This window comes from Mustela erminea, chromosome 17 (assembly GCF_009829155.1).
Source record: "Mustela erminea isolate mMusErm1 chromosome 17, mMusErm1.Pri, whole genome shotgun sequence".
Lineage (NCBI taxonomy): Eukaryota > Metazoa > Chordata > Mammalia > Carnivora > Mustelidae > Mustela > Mustela erminea.
Genome location: NC_045630.1, coordinates 38,681,792 through 38,698,293, shown reverse-complemented (window position 1 = coordinate 38,698,293; position 16,502 = coordinate 38,681,792). Strand labels below are relative to the sequence as shown.

Below are 16,502 nucleotides of genomic sequence, written 5' to 3'. Positions count from 1 at the left end.
CTTTCACCATTGAGTGTTCTTGGCACCTTTATCAAAAATAGTTGACCATATATGGATGGGTTTATTTCTGGATTCTTGATTCTGTTTCATTAGTCTTTATGTCTGTTTTTAAATTAGTACCATACTCTTTTGATTACTATAGCTTTGTAATATAGTTTGGAATCAGAAATTATGATGCTTCACCTTTGTTCTTCTTTCTCAAGATTAATTTGGCTATTCAGGGTCTTTTGTAGTTCCATACAGATTTTTAGGATTGCTTTTCCCATTTCTGCAAAGAATGCCATTAGAATTTTGATGGGAATTGCATTGAATCTACAATTCTTTGTTTAGTATGGACATTTTAACTATTAACCCTTCTAATCCATGAACATGGGATATCTTTCCATTTTTTTGTGTCATCTTCAATTTCTTTCATCAGTCTCTCTCTTTTTTTTAAAAAATATGTTATTTATTTATTTAACAGAAAGAGAGGCACAGCAAGAGAGGGAACACAAGCAGGGGGAGTGGGAAAGGGAGAAGCAGGCTTCCCGCTGAGCAGGGAGCCCGATGTGGGGCTCAATCCCAGGGCCCTGAGATCACGACTGAAGCCGAAGGCAGATGCTTAACGACTGAGCCACCCAGGCACCCCAATTTCATCAATGTCTTAAAGTTTTTGTTGTATAGATATTTCACTTTCTTGGTTAAATTTAAGTATTTTTTTGTTTCTGATGCTATATAGTACATAGAATTATTTTATTTTATTTAGATAGTTCACTGTTAGTGTATAGAAATGCCAGTCTGTATACTTTCTGTTCATCTGTTTTAATGTTCATTGATACCTTCTTCAGTCTACTGATAACCTGATTAAAAGAATTCATCCCCTATGTTTTTTTCTATCATTTCAATTTGACTCTTTTTTTTTTATGGATTTCATCTTTCTGCTGTTATCTCATCTGTTTATACATGTTGTCCATCATTTTTTCCCCTTACTCTTAATGTGTGGTTGTTCTTGAGTATTGGACCTCATATGTGAAAAGGCAGTAGAGAATAAGTTAAACAGTACTTATATCCAGAAAGACCAAGAGTCTTCTAAATACTTTTAGTACAGAGATTGAATACATCACAAGTTGAACTGGTTTGGATTTTGTTGTTGATATCATTACCTTCAGTGGGCTGCTATTATTTTGTATTTAGAATAAACTACTTCTAGTAGAGGTTCTAGAAGGTTTTTCTTAGTGTTTCTCCCTCACCCTCACCTATACCATAGCTACATAGGGGGTCTCTCTCAATATTTTTGCCCCTTATCCAGCAATTAACCTCTTTTGCTGGTTACTTGGTCCTAGCCTTTTGGATTTTCTACACTGTGGTCCAGCTTCATGCTTGGTAAGCCATGTGTCCTTGTGCCTCAGATTTTGGGCTTTCTAAATATCCCTCCACTTCTTTCCATGGCAGATAAACTTTCTCATACCTGTAACTGATCTTGGGCAATTTGGAGGCTACTTGTCCCTCTCCGTTGGTGATAGATTTCTGCTTGTAGTCAGTGTAGAGTCCTGTGTCTAAGAGGGTTTTCTCCTCTTCCCTAAAGGAGTTTTTGCTCTTATACTTCCCCCAAAAGTTTTGGGATTGAGCTTGCTATCTGCCATCAGTTTATGACTTTTGTTGAATATAAATTAATGTTTTTCTAAATTAAGTAGGGCTTTATCTCTGCTCCCTGTAGCAGCCTATCACTTCCTGCATGCCTATACCATCACGGGAAGCTTGTTTCAGTTTCCTATCTTGCCCTTAGTCTTTCTCTGTAGCACTAGGTAGTAGGGTTGCCTGATTGAGCAAATAAAATTATAGGGTTTTATCTGTAGAAAAGGGCTTGCTAGTGCCAGCTCCTCTTGCCTTTGAGATTGCCAACTATTCCAGACCGACATCTTAGCCCAAACTGGGTCTCTTTTTTCACTTTTTTTTTTAAATTGTGTTCAGTTAGCCGCTGTATAGTACATCATTAGTTTTTGATGTAGTGTTCAGTGATTCACTAGTTGTGTATAACATTCAGTGTTCATCACAAAATATGCCCTCCTTAGTGCCCATCACCCAGTGACCCCATCCCCTCACCCCTCCATTCCCCTCTGAAACCTTCAGTTTGTTTCCCAGAGTCCATAGTCTCTCATGGTTCATCTCCCTCTCCAATTTCTCCCCCTTAAGTTTTCCATCCCTTCCCCTATGGTTCTCTGTGCTGTTCCTTATAGTCCACATATGAGTGAAACCATATAATTATTTCTCTGCTTGACTTATTTGACTTAGCATAATCCCCTACAGTTCCATCCATGTCGATGGATGTCGATGACATTCTTTCTGATGGCTTAGTAATATTCCATTGTATATATGAGTCACATCTTTTTTTATCCGTTCATCTGTTGAAGGGCCTCTCAGCTCCTTCCACAGTTTGGCTATTATGGACATTGCTGCTGTGAACACTGGAGTGCAGGTACCCCTTCTTCTCACTACACCTGCATCTTTGGGGTAAATAACTAGTAGTGCAATTGCTGGGTCATAGGGTAGCTCTCTTTTTAATGTCTTGAGGAACCTCCATCCTGTTTTCCAGAGTGGCTGTACCAGCTTGCATTCCCACTAACAGTGTAAGAGGGCTCCCCTTTTTCCACGTCCTCGCCAACACTTGTTTCCTGTTTTGTTAATTTTTAACTGGTATAAGGTGATATCTCATTGTGGTTTTGATTTGTATCCTGCCATATTGTTGAAAGGACAGCCTTTGCATTACCAATAGGTTCTGGATCAATGTGTTTTCATTCTCATTATTTTCCATGACTTGTTTAAGTTCTTCCTTAATTTCCTGGTTGACCCAGTCGTTCTTTAGTAGGATGTTCTTTAATTTCTACATATTTCAGTTCCTTCCAAATTTTTTCTTGTGATTGAGTTCCTGTTTCAAGGCATTGTGGTCTGATAACATGCAGGGAATAATCTCAATCTTTTGGTATTGGTTGAGAGCTGATTTGTGACCAAGTATGTTATGTATTCTGGAGGAAGTTCCATGTGCATTCAAGAATGAGTATTATGTTGTTTTAGAGTGGAATGTTCTGTATGCATCTACAAAGTCTGTCTGGTCCAATCTTTCATTCAAAGCTCTTGTTTCTTTGTTTCTTTGTTAATCTTCTGCTTAGATGACCTGTCCATTGCTGAGAGGTCTCCTACTATTAATGTATTATTATCAATATGATTCTTTATTTTGGTTAACAGTTGTTTTATGTAGTTGGATGTGCTCATATTGGGAGCATATGACTTACAATTGTTAGATTTTTCTGTGGTATAGACCCTTTAAGTATGATAATAGTGTTCCTTTACATCTCTTACTACAGTCTTTGGTTTAAAAATCCAGTTTGTCTGATATGAGAATTGCTACCTTTTGAGGTTCATTTGCATGATAAATCGTTCTCCATCCCCTTACTTTCAATCTGGAGGTGTCTTTAGGTTCAGAATGAGTCTCTTAGAGGCAGCATATGGATGGGTCCTATCTTTTTATCCAACCTGAAACCCTGTGCCATTTCATTTTCAAGCTGTTCACATTGAGAGTAACTATTGGAAGATATGAATTTAGTGCCATCATATTGCCTGTGAAGTCCCTGTTTCTGTATATTATCTGTTGCTTTTTGGTCTATATTACTCTTGGGGTCTTTTTTCTTTTATGGACAACACCCGCCCCCCCGCCCTGGCTGGCCCCCAGTAATTTTGACTTTGGAATGTTTCATGGTGTCATTGATCTCTCTACTTCTGATCTCATGAGCTTGTAGTTGTTTATCTCTATCATTCTTGACTTCCTTCCTTTCTATCAGCTTATCTTCTAGATCACTAATTCGTTCTTTCTCATTTATCCTGGCATTCACAGTATCCAGTTTAGACGACATCTCCTTCACAGCGTTTTTTTTGTTTGTTTGTTTGTTTGTTTCTTTTTAAAGATTTATTTACTTATTTATTTGACAGAGAGATCACAAGTAGACAGAGAGGCAGGCAGAGAGAGAGAGAGAGAGAGAGAGAGAAGCAGACTCCCTGCCGAGCAGAGAGCCTGACGCGGGACTCGATCCCAGGACCCCAAGATCATGACCGGAGCCGAAGGCAGCAGCCCAACCCACTGAGCCACCCAGGCGCCCCCACAGCATTTTTAATTTCAGCGACAGTAGCTCTACATTCTGCCTTAGAGATTCTATACTGTCACTAATACTTTTCCCAAGCCTAAATAAGACTTTATAAATGTTAATCTGAAGTCTTTTTCTGACATCTTTCTTGGATCCATATCCATTAAGTCTGTGGCAGAGGTCATTGTCTCTAGTTCTTTCCTTCATTGGGAGTTCCTCCTTCTAGTCATTCTCTTGAGGGATGGTTGAGGGAATGTACATAGTCCAAAATATCAACCACGACTCAGGCAAGATGAATCTGAGGAAAATCTGGAGTGTCAGAAGCCGCCACTCACCCCGGTGGAGTTTTTCCTGCATGTAGAGATCCAGATAGATATTACATCTCATGCTGATTTTGTGGGTGTTCAGGATGGTTTTGTAGATATCCAGCTCAATTCAGGGGACCGGCAGCAGCAACAAGGTTCTCTACTCTTCCGCCGTCTTGCCTCTCTCCTCCAGCCCATATTTGATCTTTAAGACTATTAAATCTTAGAAGATTTCTTCTCCCCTGCTTATATGCCATCTACTTCTTTCCTTGTGCTTTGCCTGAATGAAATAGGCCTTGTCTCTCATCTCTCCTTGGAGGGACTTGTAACCCTTTGGAATTCAGTTTACTTGATTGCCTTACAACTCAGCTCTCTGATAGGTTCAAGAAGAATTATGATTTTAGGGTTTTGTTGTGTTTTATTTTAGATAACTCCGCTTTTTCTCATTGTTAGGATGAGAGTTGACATTATTTTGCTGCTTTTTACATTCTAAATGGAGGTGGAATTAGAAGCAAAATGAATTAAAAGATATGATTCTTGATCTCAAGGACTTGGTAAGACAGGAATGTACTTAAAATGAAATACCACCTTTGTAGGAGAGCATATATCAGGTGACAGCTGAGTGGTAGAGAATAAAGTGAATCAAGCAGACCAAAAAGACAAGATCACTGTGATCTAGGAGAACTGGCAGAGGGTTCTTGGATGGGTCTGGACCACTTCCGTCATCCCTCCTGAACTAGTCTCACATAGCATGCAGCTGCTCAGAAGTATAATTTTAATGCTTCTATGAAATCTTATTTCCTTAGCTTAATAATAATAGCTCTCATCGACTGAATTCATTACACTTCACCAAACACATATCTTGTTAATCCTTCCATTTTGCTCTTTTGCCCTGACAGGAATATGTCTTCAGTATCTTTGGAAAAGTATGTTAATCTTCTGACTGCACCCTGTCATTTCACCTACCTGGAATATTAGCACTCCTGGTCAGTCTGTAACTACCACCTGCTTTAAAAATGAGGTTAAGGGCACCTGGATGGCTCAGTCATTAAGTGTCTGCCTTCAGCTCAGGTCATGATCCCAGGGTCCTGGGATCAAGCCCTGTATTGGGCTCCCTGCTCGGTGGGAAGCCTGCTTCTGCCTCTCCTACTCTCCCTGTTTGTGTTCCCTCTCTCACTGTGTCTCTTTCTGTCAAATAAATAAATAAAATATTTATTAAAAAAAGAGGTTAAAACTTGCCATTTTAAGAAAGTCTTTCTCAGATTAATTCTCAGACAGTTATTTCTTGTGAGTCTCTCAGAACCTTCTTATGTAATATAATGAAAGAAATTCTGTTCAGGGAGTCAGAACACCTAGATTAGAGTCTTAGCTCTGTCACTAGTTGTCTAATATTGCCCAAGACACTTTGCTTTTTTAAGCTTTTGGTTCCCTATTTTGTTAAAGAAAAAAAAAAAGGAAAATGTTGACCAAAAGTTGTGGTAAATTAGGTATTAATGAAAAACAGTATAGTGGGGTGCCTGGGTGGCTCAGTTGTTAAGCATCTGCCTTCGGCTCAGCCCCACATCTGGCTCCCTGGTCAGAGGGGAGCCTGCTTCTCCTCCTCCCTCTGCCCTACTCCAGCTTGTACTCTCTCCCTTACTTGCTCACTCTCTGTCTCTCAAATAAATAAAATCTTTTTTAAAAAACTATATAGTATGTAAAACATCTAACAGACTGAATCAAATCAACCATGGATTAGTCACTTAACACTGTCCTTTAGTTATACTTATAAAAAATTACACGTGTTTTAAAACTCTATTCAGTAAAATGCCATGCATTCTTAAGGTATAGCTAGCATGATTATGTATGATAGAGTTTCTTTCTTTTTTTTCACATTATTTCATCCAAATATGATTTTTATTTTTTGTTTTTTGGGGTCTTTTTTTGTCTTAAGTCTGGGGGTTTGCTATGGCTTTGGGGTAAGCAAGGTCCCATTTCTAGACCTCAGTTACTTGAACTCTAAAATGGGGGCAGTAGCACAGAGAACACCAATTTTTAAAAAAATTCATAAATTAAAAGCATCTTAATTTTATGTAGTCTAAAAAATTGTGTTTTCCCATTCATCTGCCTATATCCCTTATTTTTCCCCTGCCCCTTAGGCACCCCCATGAATTTAAACTTACCTAGTATTTTGCCTTATTAGTATCTGTCTGCCATCTAGTGACAAAAATGGTAACTGCATGATTACCAGGGCCCTAGTGCATCAGGGGAAAGGTTCTCACCATCCAACTGTCAGATGTGCTTTCCAGAAATGATTGCGATGCAAAAGAAAAGAAAAGGAAGCATTGATCTTGCTTATTGTAAGCTGAACCAAATTTATTTCTTGAAGTCTCTTTAAACATTAAGTTTGAAGGTTTTACGAGTTGGGCCTTCTGCCTCTCTCTTTATACATTTGCTTTTGGTTTTTCCTTCATATGAAATGCTTTTCCTTCTCCTTTTTACCAGTCTATTTTCTTTATTCCATTCAATGTCTAGCTATAGATTGAGCTTTGCTAGTAAAATATCTCCTTTGATAAATTTTATTCCATGCTGAAACCCTACATTTTGCTTTTTTAATATAGTGTTTTCTTCACATTCTTAATAAGCATCCCTTGCTATACAAGTGTTTCCTTCCAAAATTTTGTGAATTTTTATGTATACTTGATGTGTATTTTCCATTTCCACGTGAGCAAAATTTTATTTTACAATCATTTGTTTTAAGACCTAGGAGTCTGATTGCAGACATAGACAGCCAGTGCTCCATCTTATTTTTAATTCTTCATATCAGAATGATGTAAAACTCTCCAAAATTCTACTTATTTTGTTTCTTATGATGTCTTTTTGCATCCAAAAGATGTGTACTCTTTTCTCATGTAGCACTGTATCCCACAAAAGTTGCAAATGCTAATACTTATTTACTAATTTGTACAGCCTGTGAGTGAAATTGTGAAGTAGTAAAGTGACCATGGTGAATATTATACCCTCACCAGCTCTGTACAGTTCAGAAGCTTCTAAACCTCTTTATTTGATCCTAGAATTTTCCATTGTTTATAGTATTTAATTATAGCTCTATATTATTAATATTGTTAATCTCTTGACTGAGCCTACTTATTAGAAATCTTACAACTTGACATTAATCATGACATATTAATGGTCATTTAAGTAAGTTGTCATGTCTAATCAAAAAGTTTGCGTTCAATTGTATTCCTACAATAAAGGATAAGTTTATATTTACAGCTTCTTTATTATATTCAACAATTGGTATTTATACCACATATTTGTTGAAAATCTTGAGAGGAGGGATATCTTTTTCTTTTCTGTGCCTCACAGTATGGAAGACAGTAGCAGGCATAACCGGTGTTTCATGGATCTTTGTAGAATGAAGAGATCCTAAGAATTTTTTTTTTTTTTAAGATTATTTATTTATTTATTTATTTATTTGACACAGAGAGCACAAGTAGGCAGAGACGCAGGCAGAGAGAGAGGGGGAAGCAGGCTCCCCGCTGAGCAGAGAGCCTGATGCGGGGCTCAATCCCAGGACCCTGGGATCATGAACCGAGCTGAAGGCAGAGGCTTAACCCACTGAACCACCTAGGTGCCCCAAAATTTAGATATGGTCACTACCTTAGTTTAAGGAATGCACAATAGCAGCTTTCAGTAGGTTCTCAAATATTTGTTGAAAGAAAATAAAGCAATAATTGACTTTCTGTTATTCTCCATTATCAGAGCCTGCAAGGTTAGGGTGTATACCCCGATCCCAACCAATTTTTCGTCTCCCACTTTTTCTTGCTAGATCTTCTGATCTCCCCCATTTCCTTAAAACCCTCCATAAATTTAAATTTATCCAGTCTTTTGGCTTCTTAGTATATATCTGCCATCTAGTGATCAAAAAGGTAATTGCAAAATTAATGCACCCTTAAAGAGCCCTGTGCACCAGCACAGGTTTTAACCCACAGTGCTCTCATAGCAGTCTTTCGTTCCATTAAACATGCTGTGCTCATCCCACCACAGGGCCTTTGCACATCTTGTTCTCTTATCATCATCTACTTAATACCTGCTGACCTTTTAGGGCTCAACTCAAACATCTTTCATGGAAAGACTTCCCTTGATTTCCCCAACTAGGTCAAATTCCTCAAAGAAATCATACTTTAGTACAAGTTATCACAGCCGTATATAATGTTTAATTTATGACTATACAATTTAATTTGTGTCTAACTTATTAGAATTTAATCTACATGAGGGCAGGGAGCCTTGTTCTCAGTTATCATTATACCCTAGCATAAAACTGAATCCCTAGCACATAGAAAGCATTTCTGTAATCAAATGAATTTGTTCATTTCCGGAATGAACAAATATATGAATGTAATGGTTTTCTGTACCTCATGAACACTGAAAATGCTTATGTCAGTCAATTACAATAGTTCTTTGCATTATATAATTTATCATTTTAAAAATTATTTTAAATACTCAACAGAAACGACCTACTATGTATGGAGGTACTCATTTATTCAGGAAACAGAAAATGCCTTCTTTAAAGAATAATTTTATATAACTCTCTTCTTTTATTTTGTTCATTACCTATTGATGGAATTAGTAAGATGTTAAAAGCTGATACCACAGATAATTTGAAGGACAGACACTTAGGAATACTAAAGTGTATATAGTAAAGAATACCCAAACTTATCAATATCTATACCATAATAATTGCATTTTCACTGGACAAAATTATATCTCTATGGACATGAAGCTGTTGCATTGCCACCAGTCCTCCATAGGTTGACTTCTGTTCCTGTAGGGTTACAAATAGAGACTATGAATGGTACAGACCACATTAGTTTCAGATAATCCTGGGAAGGAATGCTAGACAACAGCAAAAATTCCTTTGAAAAGACACAGGTAATTTTTTGCCCATTTCAAAATCTTTTATAGTTTTCCATGTAATAATAATCCTGAAGATTATTTTTGATCAAAAAAGAAAGGATGTTCTCATTAGGTTTGTCCTATTATTTATATTGAAGCAATAAGAATGATAATTCACTATGTAAGCCTCCTTTACTTTGCTTTATAAATCTAGAGCTATGCAGTACTGACTAGCTTTAAGGCCAGAGAATTTCTTTCTTACTGGAAGTTTTCTTTTCTTTTTCCCTTCCCTTTTCTCTCTCTCTTTCTTTCTTTCTCTATTTTAAAGATTCTAGAAACAGAAAGAGATGGAGAGAGTGAGTGGAGGGAGGGGCAGAGGGAAAGGGAAAGAGAGAATCCCAAGGAGACTCCCTGCTGAGTATGAAGCCTGACACAGGTTTCCATCCCATGACCCATGAGATCATGACCTAAGCCAACATCATGAGTCAGACACTTAAGTAAGCAAGTCACCCAGGCACCCCTCTCTGGAAGTTTTCATAAATCTTAGTTTGGGCTTGTACAATACTGTTATTTCCTATCTTGAGGCTAGGAAACCAAGTCCAAGAAATCTTTCCACCATAAGTCCTATCTGAAATGCCTATAAATTAGGGTGAATTTCTTGAAGTTCCCCAGATTTGTTGTTCCCTGACTTGCTTGGTGAGGCACTTGTAAAGCCAGACTCTGTCATACAGGCACCAGGCAGGTTTTTGGGGGAAGGTATTGTTGTCATTGGCCCCATAAATATAGCCAACCTTTGTTTCATAATAGTGGCTTATCCTAACTTCTTCTTGGTTGCATGATTTGTGTCCAGTTGTATCCTGACAAGGTAGATAAAGACAACGAAGGATGCAGAGTATGTAGAATCAACCCCACAAAGTCTTCTAAACAACATCCAGAATTCCACTGATAGGACACTCCATAATGTTTTGTTCCTTTCAAAGTCTTTTACAGCTTTTCTGACACTAATATGTACCACACACATCCTTGGTGAGGGTATGAGAGGTAAATTAGTAAGATACCTGCCATCAAGAATCTCCTGTACAGTGGGAGAAAGAGAATTTAACCGTGATCACGGTACAGTGGGATGGACAAGCTCCATGAGAAACATGCTTACAGGTACTCCAGGTGCCGTATGAATTGATGATGAATGAGGAAATATTTCCTGAAGGTGGAATTCATGAGCCAAGGCATGAGGGATAATTAGAAAAAGAGGGGTAACACCATGGAAAGGGAAGTGCTTGTAGACACATCAACATGTGTAGGTCAGGGGCAGAAGACACTGGGAAGCATACAAGCAAGGAAGGGGGCATGGTAGTGTGGGAGCAGACACCTGTATAGCAAATGGAACCTTCAAAGAGATTAACTCAGCCTGATCCCTCTGGGCAAAGGTAAGGAGGATGAAATTTATCCTCAAAATTGTATGGGACCATTGAATTTATTTAAAGAGGAATGTAGTATTGTTAAGTTTGCCTTTTAAAAAGATCTCTCTATCAGCAGTTTAGAAGCCATAGCATCCTGCAGAGAGGATAATAGAGACTTAGATTTTCAAATGAGAATAGATATGTACAGACAGACAGTAGGCATAGGGACAGGGAATAAATGTAAGTGAAGAACTTTTCAGGGAGAGAAATCAACATGTGCAAAGGTCCTGTGGTAGAAGAAGTTAGGGAAAATATAAGAGATTGAAAGAAGGCCATAGCAATGCCTTGTGGGTTAGAACAAAGTAAATGAAGTGAGCAAGGGCCAAGGGCCTAGACTTGCAAGACCTGATAAATGAAGAGCAAAACAAAGAAAGTTATTTATCCTTTTTTTGTTGTTTCCTTCAACAAATATTTCTTGAAAACCAACTAAAAGCTCCTACTCTGCACTTCCTGAAAACAAAGCAGCAGCTACATCTCATCTTTCTCTGACTTTGGTATCTCTTTATTCCACAAACAACCAGTAAGCACCTGTCATATACATACATCTGTTTTCCATGCTGAGAAGTCATACAAAAGAGCCCAGAGGTCACAAAGAAGCGTGAGACGTGGCTCTTGCTTACAGAAAGCTCAGGGTACAGTGGTGCAGGCAGACACATAAACAAATAATACAGCATCATTAATCCATTGGCCAGGTGTTTGCCAAATATGTGGCTACACAAAGAGCAGGTATTTACAGAGTTACATTTGAGTTATGTATTGAAGAATGAGTAGGATTTTTTTTTTCCAGCAAAGAAGAAAGTGAAGGTAAATTCTGACAAAGGGTACCTTATGTGCAGTGGTTTAATGACGAATTCTGTATGGGAACTAACAAGTCATTTGTTGTGGCAAAGTAGTGGGTGGTGGCCAGTTAGACATGGGGAGAAGAACAAAAGGAAAAAGACAAAAAGGTCTTGACCATGTTTGGATGGGAGTCTCTCCTTAATGCCAAGAAGTTTGACTTTTACCTTGGAGGAAATTAATGCTTTTAATCAACCAAGGGAGTAAAATTACCAGATACAAGGTTTTTTTTAAAAAAAAAAAAAAAAGGAACATTGAGGCATATTCTGGTAAATGTGTATTTAGGTTTTAAAAATTAAACTGTGGGATGCTGAAGGATGGAGAGATATCCTCTTAATTTTAGTTGTATTTTTTTTAACCTATGTGTATGGTGAGATATTTTAATGGTTGAAATGGTTACATTTCATTGACAGAAACTCTGTCTGTACATTTCTATGAGTATTGTTTATCTAAATAAAATGTTACTTAAGTGAATTTATTAATCTCTAAGTTAGATTTGGTCACTGGTATCAAACAAATAACAGACCAAGGGATTTTGCCTGAGATTATGAAAATAAGTGCCATACCAAGTGCTAAAATGTATACAATGTAACTCTTTTCTTTTTTGTGTGACCTAATTATTAACTATAGTACCTCCATTTCCTACAACAGTAATCATGTTTTAAAATACCAGAACCTGAAAAGCTTGAATTTTATGATTAAAAGAGTCTGGTGGCTGACTTTGCAGACACCCAGAAAATGTCATCCCGCTCCATTAACAAGCCCTAAAGATTGGAGGCAGCAAAAACAACATTACAGTTCTGTCCCTTGTGGCAATAAATTTTAAAAACCAGGCTATTATTGGTATTCTGACCAGGAAAGAAAAAGCCTCTTCAACCTTTTTATAAAAAGTTATGGGGGCACCTGAGTAGCACAGTCAGTTAAGCGTCCAACTCTTGATTTCAGCTCAGGTCATGATCTCAGGGTGGTGAGATCGAGTCCCATGTCAGCCTCCCGGCTCAGCACAGAGGGTTTGCGTGAGATTCTCTCTCTCTCCCTCTGCGCCCTGCACTTGCGCGCACGCTCTCTCTCTCTCTCTCTCTCTCAAATAAATAAATAAATAAATAATTTTAAAAAGTTACTTAAAAAGCTACACAGATTTCAAAGTGCAGAAAAGGGAAGACTCTCTCTCTCTCTCTCAAATAAATAAATATTTTTTAAAAGTTATGATAAAAGCTACACAGATTTCAAAATGCAGAAAAGGGAAGAGCCTAAATAATGGCAAACAGCAGACACCCAGGCGGTGACCAGCTTGCCCCGCTGTCCACTAAGTTCCCACATGCATGCAGAATGTCACATCATTCAGTAGATCTTTGGAAAAAGAAAACTTTGGAAAAAAAAAAAAAAATATATATATATATATATATATATATATATATATATAAGATTTTATTTATTTATTTGACAGGCAGAGATCACAAGTAGGCAGAGAGGCAGGCAGAGAGCAAGGAGGAGGCAGGCTCCCCACTGAGCAGAGAGCCCGATGTGGGACTCGATCCCAGGACCGTGGGATCATGACCCGAGCCAAAGGCCAAGGCTTTAACCCACTGAGCCACACAGGTGCCCCTGAAAAAATATTTTTAAGGTTTTTTTTCTTCCTTAGGAATCCACTTATTTTTTTCCTATTCTCCAATTTTTTTTTTACCATGTTGACTGTGTATAGCTTTATCTCTCAATCACTTCATAATCATTCTTTTAAAAAAAAAAAGCATCTGTTCCTAACTATAGGCCATGTTATGACTGTTGGAATTTACTTCAAGAAGCGGGACATAATCATTTATGGTGAAAGCGTTTATCTCCTCTTGCAAACTTTCCTGTTCCATGCTTCTTCCTGTGAGATTTCTGTCCAGATCTTAAATAGAGATTTTTTTCTCTGAATACATATAATATACAAAACTCATTCCACTGGCATCTGCACCTGTTCATTACTGTTACAGTAAAAAAAAAAAAAAAAAAAAAAATCTATACTTCTTCCCAAAGGTCAGTTGTATTATAAAAAAAAAAAAAAAGTGTATGTATTTTATTTTTATTCTGTGTATTGAGATTACTTTTCTCTTTCTTAGTTGTTTATATTTCAGTTTCGGTTCAGTTTAGTGTGCAGGTTTTCAGTAACAATGTATCCATGATTTGTGAACCCAGGTAAAGATGTACTATAACTGGCTATAATATTTTCTGTGCTCTAAGCTTATTTGCTATCAATTATCCATAAAAGACTTCTCTTTACAAAATTGTGACCAGGTCTTTTTGCCTTGTGTTGTGTGTTCTGGGCGTAGTGGAAACAATCCTTTATTTCCTCTGAAAGCATGGTGCCCGAGTCCCAGCCCACCAGAAACAGTAATGGAGGGATAATCTGGGTTCATAAAAGCTCAGAAACTGATGATGCTCTTGTTACACAAGCTGCCATATTTCTCTGTCTTGAATGTTAATCAAATTGTAACTTTTTTCTCCCTTTGTTTTTCCTGTGCGACCGTAACCAATTATGTAATTTGATGTCCTCAAGCACGTGACACATTGATTATGTGTTTGGATCTTGTCACTTCATATATGGAGACTGCAGTTCCTACTGCCTGATACAGATCCAGTCACGACTAATTAGGAGCTTATTTCAGATAAACAACTTGTACGTGCAGGTACTAAGCGTTTAGAGAGTACAAATCTTAACACTCATAGAAAGTAGAATATTATACTGATCCGTTGTACTTCTGGTTTTAATTATATTGTGAAAGTTCATTACAAGATATACCATTTAACAACATCTCTACTTGGAAATTGATAGTTAGGAAATAAAAAACCAAATTCAAACATACTTGTGAAGCTTATGTGAGTAGCTTCATAAAAAAAAAAAGTTGTGGTTAACAACAACACAGAATAAAACAACTGAGAATCTCTACTATATGCAGGCAGATGTAGAATATAAAAGCAAATTGTGAAAGAAAATGAACAAGGGACCAGCAATGCAGCAGAGAAATACGTTGGCTCTGGCTCCTGTTCTTGATAAGGTGTATGGCCTTGGGTAAATTATGGAGCCTCATGGTATACCACCAGATTGATCATGGGGTTCTTTAGACTCTGAGCTCCTTAATGGCAAAGACTCAGCCTAATGCTACTCTGTATTCCTAGACCCTAGCCCCACAGTGTGTATATGAGAGTTCTTTCCAAAGTATTTATAAGCATAAATATTAAGCTATGTATTTAATATCTTGTACTAATTCTTAAATAGTCAAAAATTATTTTTTAAATAACAGCAGGAAGTCTCAGCTCCCTCATAGTTTTGTTTGGTTTTAGTTCTGATTTGTTTTGTTTTGTTTTTGCAAAAATTGAATGCATGACCCCTAGCTGGCATAATGTTAAGCATATACGGATGTCAATGTAATAATAATGACTTGTATTTAGAAACAAAGAATTGTACTGTATTTTGTGAGTTTGGGAGGGGATGGATAAAATGTATTTTCCCTTCAGAAATAATATTGTAAGTGGCATTTGTGTGACTAGGCCATTCCTCAAATTTCTTTTTAACTCACATACCTTAAACTTGTCGTAAAATGGTATTAGAGTTTACACCCAAACACATAGCTAATCACCAAACTCCTGGAGAAACGCTGTACATATTCCACCAGCGGTTAAAGATGTATTTCTGTGCACTCCTTCTTCCCCTTCCTGCCACTGCCGGCATGGGCATAGAGGACAGGGAGGGGTAAGGATCAAGTACCGTAGGTTCCAGACATTTGCTTATTCTTTACGGCTGCAGTAGAAGAAAACAGTTACCTCGATGTGGAGATCAGAATTGGAAGACAGAAAGTTAGTCCTCTGATGATACGATGGTTCAGGTCTCCAAATTCAGCCTTGCGGCCGTCCATTCAGAAACATGGTTTGCAGCCATGGGTACCCATGGCACCCAGAGTCTGGCCTTTTAAATGTCATTGCCTACTTAAAAGAAAGAGCCAAACTTGTATAGGAAGTGGCTGATTCCATGTCTGATGCAGAAAATGCATAAGTTGAAATGACACATTATGTTAGGCCAAAATGAAGAAGCTTACTAAAGAGCTTCTGAGAGCATGTTTAAAGGACACAGGAACCAATTTGACTGGGCTAACACTGACCTAAGATGGGACCATTAAAAAAAAAAAAAAAAAAACCTTAAAAAATTATTTTATTGTAGCTAGAACACTTAATATAATCCAAACATGTTAAAGTAAAAATCTTAGAAGAACTCCTACGTACCATGGGACATCTGGGTGGCACGGTTGGTTGAGCATGAGGTTCTTAGTTTTGGCTTAATTCATGATCTCAGGGTTCTGAGATCAAGCCGACATCGGGCTCCATGCTCCATGTGGAGTTTGCTTCTCTCTCTCTCCCTCTCTTTCTCTCCCTCTGCTCCTCCCATTTGCTCCCTCTCTCTTTCAAATCTTAAAAAAAAAAAAAAACAAAACACATTCCTGGATACCTGGATACCTTTCAGAAGTACAGCTTCAACGGTTATCAATGTATGGTCAGTCTTATTTCAGCCCTTCCTGTGATCCTGTCCCAACCCTGGCTTTTTTTGAAGTAAAGTAGAACATCACACATAGTTTAGCTTGCAAATATTCAAGACGTATCTCTAAAAGTTAAAAAGCATTAATGATTGTGTTTTAAAAACATAATTTTGGTGTCATTCAAAAGTCTAGACTGATCAGACATCAAGAAGGGCGCCCAGGTCGCTCAGCGCAGAGTCTGCTGGAGATTCTTTCCCTCCCCGCTGCTCTGCCCCTCCTCCCCACCATGTATACTCTTGCACTCACATGCTCTCTCTGTCTCTCCACTAAGTAAATCTTTTTTTAAAAATCAAGAACAACAACTGTGATGGGCTGAGCCACGTCAGATATATACAG

The 16,502-nt window shown here is 37.8% G+C and overlaps 1 protein-coding gene across 9 annotated transcripts in view; it reads left to right on the top strand.

Annotated features, from left to right (window-relative positions):
* Window positions 1–16,502, top strand: part of DENND1B (DENN domain containing 1B) — a 278,698-nt gene that overhangs the window by 252,162 nt on the left and 10,034 nt on the right. The gene's annotated exons all lie outside the window — the stretch shown is intronic.